This window comes from Triticum dicoccoides, chromosome 7B (assembly GCF_002162155.2).
Source record: "Triticum dicoccoides isolate Atlit2015 ecotype Zavitan chromosome 7B, WEW_v2.0, whole genome shotgun sequence".
NCBI lineage: Eukaryota > Viridiplantae > Streptophyta > Magnoliopsida > Poales > Poaceae > Triticum > Triticum dicoccoides.
The window spans coordinates 172,373,091-172,381,012 of record NC_041393.1 but is presented as its reverse complement, the minus strand read 5'-3'; the positions used below and the strand labels follow the sequence as shown (position 1 = coordinate 172,381,012).

General features: G+C 37.8%; 2 long non-coding RNA genes across 6 annotated transcripts in view; one reads left to right on the top strand and one right to left on the bottom strand.

The window, feature by feature from the left end:
- Positions 1–3,068, top strand: part of LOC119335851 — a 6,593-nt gene extending 3,525 nt beyond the window's left edge. Inside the window, exons 3-4 of one of the 3 annotated variants that reach the window (XR_005162090.1) lie at positions 2,361–2,797; positions 2,899–3,068. This is a non-coding gene — a long non-coding RNA (uncharacterized LOC119335851). Of the gene's footprint in view, positions 1–32; positions 351–2,360 lie in introns of those variants that run through there. The other 2 variants (XR_005162089.1, XR_005162088.1) reach the window with 2 other exon arrangements.
- A 1,029-nt stretch (positions 3,069–4,097) lies between these two features.
- On the bottom strand, positions 4,098–7,568 carry LOC119342134. Of its 3 annotated transcripts, none has more exons than XR_005165398.1 (6): positions 7,207–7,568; positions 5,890–6,000; positions 5,563–5,810; positions 5,385–5,462; positions 4,390–4,475; positions 4,098–4,293 (listed from the first exon to the last, which is right to left on the bottom strand). It is a non-coding gene; the product is annotated as an uncharacterized LOC119342134 (long non-coding RNA). The 3 variants fall into 3 exon arrangements; XR_005165400.1 differs by having other exon boundaries at positions 4,390–4,467; XR_005165399.1 differs by having other exon boundaries at positions 5,905–6,000.
- Between the last annotated feature and the right edge of the window lie 354 nt (positions 7,569–7,922).

The following is a 7,922-nucleotide window of genomic DNA, read 5'->3' as shown; positions in this document are numbered from 1 at the left end:
CAGTGCACTTTGTGATGGTCTGACAATTGCAGGGAACGTCGGATGTAACATGATCCTAGTCAAAAGTGATTGCATGGAAGTGGTGGAAGTCATGAAGAATGGCGGTAACTCTCTAGGCGTGGCGGTAGCTATTTAAGAGGAGTGTACTTTTTTTGTCGTACTTTCACTAGTTTAATATTTCACATTGTCCTAGGGAGGCTAATAGAGCAGCTCATAATTTAGCTCAGTTTAGCGAGGGAAACCAAATGTGGCAAGAACCCCTCAATTTTCTTTGAGTTGTTCTAGTAGATGATGTAACTCTCATTCCTGATCAATAAAAACCGCCATGATGACTTCTCTCTCAAAAAAAATGTGCGTGCACGTTTTCTCAAAGCCCGGTTAAAACAGAACTACAAAGCCTCACTACAACCTTAACGGACCCAATTATGGGCGTGACAATGTCTCGCATAGAGCGAGACCTAGTGAAGCCTTGCGTCAAGCAACCACGACTATGGACCAGCCCAGCACGGACTACAGTCCTGCAGCGCGTTTTTTCTTCCATTTTATTTCACATTTTTCATCCTTATTTTGCTTTATATTTTACGTTTCCTTATATCTCGAAATATTCTAAATATATCAATTATAAAAATCACTTTATACATAACAACGAAAAATGTCAATCACACATTTGAAAAATATTTAATGTGTATAGAAAAAAAATTCTAATATATATGAAAAATTGTACAATGTGTATGGAAAAGGACACATCAAAACATTTATATGAAAATAATATTAACCATGTATTTGAAAAATGTTAAACATGTATATAAAAAGTGTTCCCGGTTTATGGAAAAATATAAAATGTGTTTGGGAAAAGTAGACATCAAAAGATATATAGGAGAAAATGTTAATCATCTATGCGAATGTTGAACATTTATATAGAAATGTTCTTGATATATAAAAAATGTACAATGTGTATGGAAAAGTAGACATCCAACATATAAGTCTTAGTAAATGTTACTCAGTATTTTACAAATGTTAAACATGTATAAAAAATGTTCCTGATGTATAGGAAAAAATGAATAATGTTTATGAAAAAACTCGACATCAAATAATATAAGATATAAAAAATTAATATTGTATTTGGAAAATTTTAAACATGTATAAAAATGTTCCTGACGTATAAAAAAGTGTACAAATGTGTATGAAAAAATTATACATAAAAAACGTATGTTTTAAAAAATGTTTATCATGTATTTCATAAACCATTCATGCATTTTAAAAGTATATTTATTACCATGTATTAAAATTAAATGTATATCATATATTCGAATGTTCAGCGTGTTCCAAAAAAAAGTTTCACCTGTACAGTAAAAATGTATATGGTATACTGAAGGAAGTAGACCTATGTTAAACAAAAAAGAAATCGATGAAAAACAAAAAAGAAACAATGAAAAAACAAACAAACACAAAAAAAAGAAAAAAAGAAAAATGCCAAAAAGGAAATGAAAACTAAAGAAAACCAATGAAAAATTGGTAAACGGTGAAACTCGTGAAGGAAACAAAGAAGACGGAGAAAAGACACAAAGAAATACTAAGAAAAACAGAATAGGACGAAAGCAAAAAACCAGTGAAAACCAAGAAAAAAAGACAGAAAGTTAAAAAACCCAGCTAAAACTGTGAAAAAAGCACGGTAAAACATAGGAAAACAAAAAACCAAAGAAAACCAGGAGGAAACAAAGAGAAATGAAAATATATTTTTTTTGGAAAAAGCCATAAAATTTCCGAACTAAACGGACAAAGAGAAGCGACCGAGCGAAGGAGAAAGTTGGTGAATGAAGAAACTAATGAATCAGGCTGGACCAGTAAAGACAGAAGAGTAAAGCGGTCAATGTGAGATATTCTTCCGTCTCGCTATAAGTGAGATATAGTTCTGGCGCCCAATTATAGATTCTTTACACACAAACTACATGGATTACTAATTAGTCTGGATCATCACACAGATGCGCCCTATCATCCAGCTACAAAACCCTATACTAGATCATGATTCGTGCCTTGCTGCGAAATTTTTCTGTCAGGGTTTTATTTTTAATTTTCATTTTTGTATTATTATGATTTTTTTGAGTTGGTGTATTATTATGATTGGTTGGTTCACTTTAGGTGTGTCGGGCCGTGTTGGGGATTATTACGCTTGATTCTGCGGTTTATGCGTGGTGCTCGTTCCGGAGGGTATGTGGTTAGTCGGTTTCATAATGGGATTTGTGAGTTGTGACACGTTTAAGCTTGGTTGTCACGGTGCGGTGGTTTTTTCTATGATAGAACCAGCCCATCAGAGTTCAAGTTCTAGACCTGATACTCATATTTTTTTGGATTTATTTCAGGCTTCCCGGTGATATTCGTTCAATAGGAGACATTCTCGTCGACTACAAGCCGTCTATGATGACTTTGGATGTAGATTTAATTATTTCTGGTGTTCAATGATTGAACATTGATAGATTGAGAGTTTTTCCGTAAAAAGAAATAACCGAGCTACCCAACACATGATCATTCTGTAATTGCCAAGTGTAATCTCTCAGCCCAGTAGTAAGTGCGCGATATACTCATGCTCAACTTTCGGCGCCCAGGCACGGCCGCTTGGCTCTGGTGCAGAGTGTGCGACGCGCCGACGGCAAACCAGCCACGCCACACATGCGGCCTCTTTCCAGTGAGGCGGCGAGGTGGCGACACCACACATGCCGATATACGGACTGCGATTCGACGGCGAAGGGCAGAAGCAACATGGCGAGTCGGCGACAACAAATGGAGCGCGCCGTACATGGTATCTATCCCTCTCCTATGTATGTCCAGACGTTATGCATATCGATAGTCACTTTTAAAACAGCAGGAATAAGAATGTTCCGTATGCTAACAAACTACAAGGACCAACGGGTGCTTTCGCCGGGGTCGATGCCGGGAAGGACGCCAGATATTCATGGATGCTGATCGTGGTCCAGAGACTGTTGGCTGTTGCTCGTTCGTTTTCAGCTTCCTGTCCTATGCTGAAACCTCATCTCGGTGGCTGTGCTTGACTCGGGGCTTAGATTTCGGTGGGTTGGTGTTTTTTCTGTGGTTGAGTCGGAGTTGCCGGTGGCGGGAGACACCGACGCTTCTAGCTGTTATATTCATACTAAAAAGAAGAAGATGGCACATTGATCAACATTGCTCGGTCTTTTTTATAAAGAAAATACTCCCTCCGTCCGAGAAAAAGGGATACATCTAGCTGTTATATTCATACTAAAAAGAAAAAGGATACATCTAATTGTATTTTAGTTCTAGATACATCTTTTTTGTCCGTTTGATGACAAGTATTTTCGGACGGAGGGAGTATATTCATATCGCGAAGCTATCAATTACACTCAGTCTCTACATCAATAAGATATCGAAAAACATCAAGGATACACACAGACAATGACCCCGTCGCAGGAATGAAACACTCGCAACAACAACACTCCAACCACCACCAAAGACAACACCTGGACTACAGAAGAGGTCTCCAAAAATGACGCCTCACTACAAGAAAATCTGCATGTAGAGACGTCAAATTCCATAGCTAGAGACGTGTTATTTCATCTCTAGGCAATAGTAGAGTTGATTTGATAAAGCGTCCTTGAAGCGTCTTTTCACGGACCGTCTCAAAACATGTAGACACGCTTGCTAAAGCGTGTGTACATGACATGAGACATTCTATTGAGACGTTTAAAATCGTCTTTATACATGTCTGAGACATTATGTTAGACACGCTCATCCACGTCTCTACAGGAGTAGAGGTTTCATCATGGGCCCAATGCTTATGCACGCTATGTAGAAACGTTATATTCGTTCCTAAATATACACAAGTTTTTCTCTCGCTATAAATTATTTTACATTAAATATTATTTGGTTTATTTCAATTTTGTATTTCATCATTTCAATTTCAAATGCTTTATCATGACACATATGCCTGTGCAGTCTGATCAAATGTCATTATATGAAGGCCTCAGTCCACATCACCAATCGTATTCGCACAATTAGCATCCTCGGTGGCAAATCCAGTGGACTATTTAGTAGGAACAAAAACATCTTCTAAAAGTATGTGGAGTTCACAACTGAATCAAATCAGAAATTCATATGAAAAATAAAAATAATTAATTAAGAAAAATTCCTACATACTAGAACTAAGTTTTCCTATGAAGCTAAAATCTATACATAATTCGATATGTTTGTTCATTTAAAAACTAATCCATCTGCAGCTGCTCCTGGATCCTGCAATGCACACCTCTAAAGCCTTAGCATACCCTGAAAAAGAAAGTGAACAAAGAAAAGTTTACATGAACATAAGCTTTTGGACTAGTGCCCAATCAAATGTTCTTCGATGAATTGTAAGAGATGTACCACATCAATGTCTTGTGGTCATGTTGGAGTACGAATCTTTTGTGGTGTTGTTGGAGCGATTGTCTTAGGTATTTTGACCTAAAAAACTACAAAGAATCTTCATAAGTGATAAACCTTAATGGAAATTGGAGCATACCCGATGCTTGTATGGAAGTGGACATGCATGTAATCGAGGTCAAGCAATAATAAGTCAAAATACCTAATTATTGCTTGACCTCACCAACATATTTTCTCTATAAGTGCATCTATTTTTTCATACTGTCTAATCAGTCTCTCATCTCCAAGATTTGAAATGCTGTGGCGAATAGAAACACCAACATATTGCTCCCCAAGCATATTTCCTCGAACCACATATGTTATATCTTTATTCACTAAAGCTCCTCTGGCCACGACTTCAACTTTTTTTCCTCGAGTTAATCAAACAGAATTAATTCAATTTTCCTCCATTATTTCAAGAAAGAACATACTTATTTCAGTAAAAATACGGGTATAAGGAGACACTAATCAGGGAATATAATTTACAGGTCTTTCTCATGAATAACAAATGCACTAAATCATCAACCTTATTATGTATATATTGATTCTATCTGGTTCCTAGTTGTACTATAGACACTTGTAAACTGAACTCTTTTCTATATATGCCAGCTCCAGGATGTTATATAGTGCAATTGCTCATCACTGATATTATTACCATGACAAAGAGGCAAACTCATCTTATCATGTAGTCCGGATTTCCATGATTATCCCATTTTGTTGCATTAGGGTTACCTGCTACTACTGCTGCTACTAGTTCATGAGTAGCATTTATTCTTTTGTGAAACTAGTATTAGCAGTTCTTTGAAAATAAATAGTATTAGCACTTGTATTACCAAAATCTTGGAAATAATTATTTCCATCACAATATCATGTTGCTTGCAGAAAAACAGCAGCAGGCAAATACCCTACTTGTACAAAACAGGACACCACATTTCTTCTGATCTGTAGTTTGAATATACCTGGCTAGTTAACTGCTCATCTTGGTAAAGTTGATTCTGCACCTTGACTAGCCCTATCAAACTTTTCAATGTGCGCATCTACAGTTGAGGTTCCTTTCAGTTGTAAGTATACTTGTACAAAATAGGCATTTCTTAATAATGAAACAGAAACTTCTATACACACGACATTGTTTGATACCTTAGCAACGATGTGTTCATGTCTTAAAGATGATCTGGTGTGACCCTCTTTGGTTCTCGCACAACTGCTAGGATGCAATTCCTGCAACTTATGATGAACAATTGTTTTTAAATATGAGAAAAATCTGGCGCTAACTTACTAGTGAAGAAACTATTGCATATCTGCATAACATTCTGTGGAGCATGCACACTGTCATATGATTCTTCATGTGGTAGGTCACTGCCAACAACTCTTCCGCTGAAATCAACCTGAAACAAGAACATGATAATATTATATTAATACCCAGACTTTTATCTTTGCAACAAGAGATGTTGTTCATATACCAACTTCATCACTTCCCACGGTTACAATTTTATTTGTCCATTTCTCTTCAACGAATTTTTGCTTCATGAACAAATGCATCATACTCAGCTCGTCTCTCAAGTCTTCTACATTATCCTTGACATTATATATTTGCCAAAACAATGTTAGAATCATAAATTAATCAACAAGATAATGAAGGGAACTTGTGCATATAAACATATGTCAAGGTCATGCATTGCACTACGTTATCTAATAAACAAATAAACCATGTCAGATCAAATAGGAAAAAAACTGAAAGTAGCAGCATACAGCTTGAGCCGTGTTCTTACTAGCATGCAAGGAATGTAGAGCAACCACATAGAATGTCTCCATTTTTCCAACATTAGCTATACTGGGAAATTAAAAGAAACACAGGAAATTCAACCTTTTGTTTTCTTAGGTAATAGTACTAACAATCAGGGATCATGGTCTCTTTGTAGGTTCAGCCCAAATACCTCTTTTATATGTTCCACAACTAATCGAGTTTCCTTAATAACCACTTCAGGGTCTTTGGCTATTATAAATGCCTAGTATTTTTTCAGAGTATGATCTAGGTGTTCGAAAACACAATTATACACAGAAGGATCTAGATATATGGTAAAAAGATAAGGTGCGTACAGTAAAGAAATTTGTGAAATTCAAAAAGGAATTTCTGAATATTACAGTGGTGTACTGAGATTGCATGATTGAATTTGTTGTATAGTGAAACAAATGGTTCGTTAGAGTGGTCTGCATGTCTGCGTGCACCTGTTGCTTGAACTATGTTTACTGCCATCTATTTCAGTTGTGATTGGATCATATGAACAAAACGTGTTGGGTGAAAATATGGTTGTACAAATTGCATCATTTCGTTTTACAAGTTAACTAAGACCATGATATCTCTGCAATGTGTGTGGCTCTTGGTTACATACTAGCTTTTCATCTGACTGCAACTTGTCCACCATATAATTCAGTAGTTTCTTATGCAGAAAAAATGTCATCTGACTGTCACGTTACTAGTGTGTCAGCTGTCAAATTACTAAGTCATGGATGATTAAAGTTTAGTGTTGCCACTGCAAAACCACCTTTGATCCCTTCTGTAACCAAACAGACTGGATGGGAAGATTACACAGGGATTGGAAACTGAAACCCCATGGGACATGGGTAATAGAGTAGCAGGAGGAGTTAACCTGAAACCGTAGGTGTTGATTCCCCTTGGCTTGGAGAATCAAACCCCAAGAACGGAATAGGCCCGAAACGAAGGAGGCTACTTTCACAGATTTAATGCTAAAACTATAGAGGAGATGGGATTCAAGGAATCACCTGCTTGACGGGGCGGAAGTCTGAAGATGTAGGATGGTGCCGAGAGCTGCTTGTGGACGGTGTAGCGACACAACATGCGGCGGAGCTTCGGGTACAGGATGACGCCGGCATGGATGCAACTTGGTGACGGTGAAGATGACGTCCGTGAGGACCACGACTTCGCGACGGTGAGGAAGACGGATGCCGACGGGGCTCCAACTGGCAAGATCGATGACGGGGGAGAACGGATAGTCACCGGCGAAGGCCTGAGCTGGCGGCGGAGATCAGCAATTGGGTGAGGCTGCATCCGCGTCGTACGTGGGAATGGGCGGCGCACGGGGTGGGCTGGTGCCGGCGTAGATTCGAACCGATCCGGAGGTGGGGAGATGGCGGCGTGGGGTGGGGAAAAGATGCGGAAGGATTATGTGGAGCAAAAGTAATCTAGCAGAAACGCGGGAAACCCTAAGCGGTAAACCAAAAAAAATAGGAATCCCAAATTTGATAAAGCGAAAAATAGCTTGGGTGCGCCAAGTTTTTAGTCTTTTTAAAATAATTAAAAATAAACGGTAAATACGAGCCCCTTAATAATGTATTTTTGCAGGGTACCTTAATTGTTCGATCTACTATAAATTGTATTCCCTCCGTAAATAAAAAATACAAGACGTTCTAAATCTTTTTTATTCAGATGTATATAGACACATTTTAGTATATTATAGTTCACCCACTTCAGTCCGTAC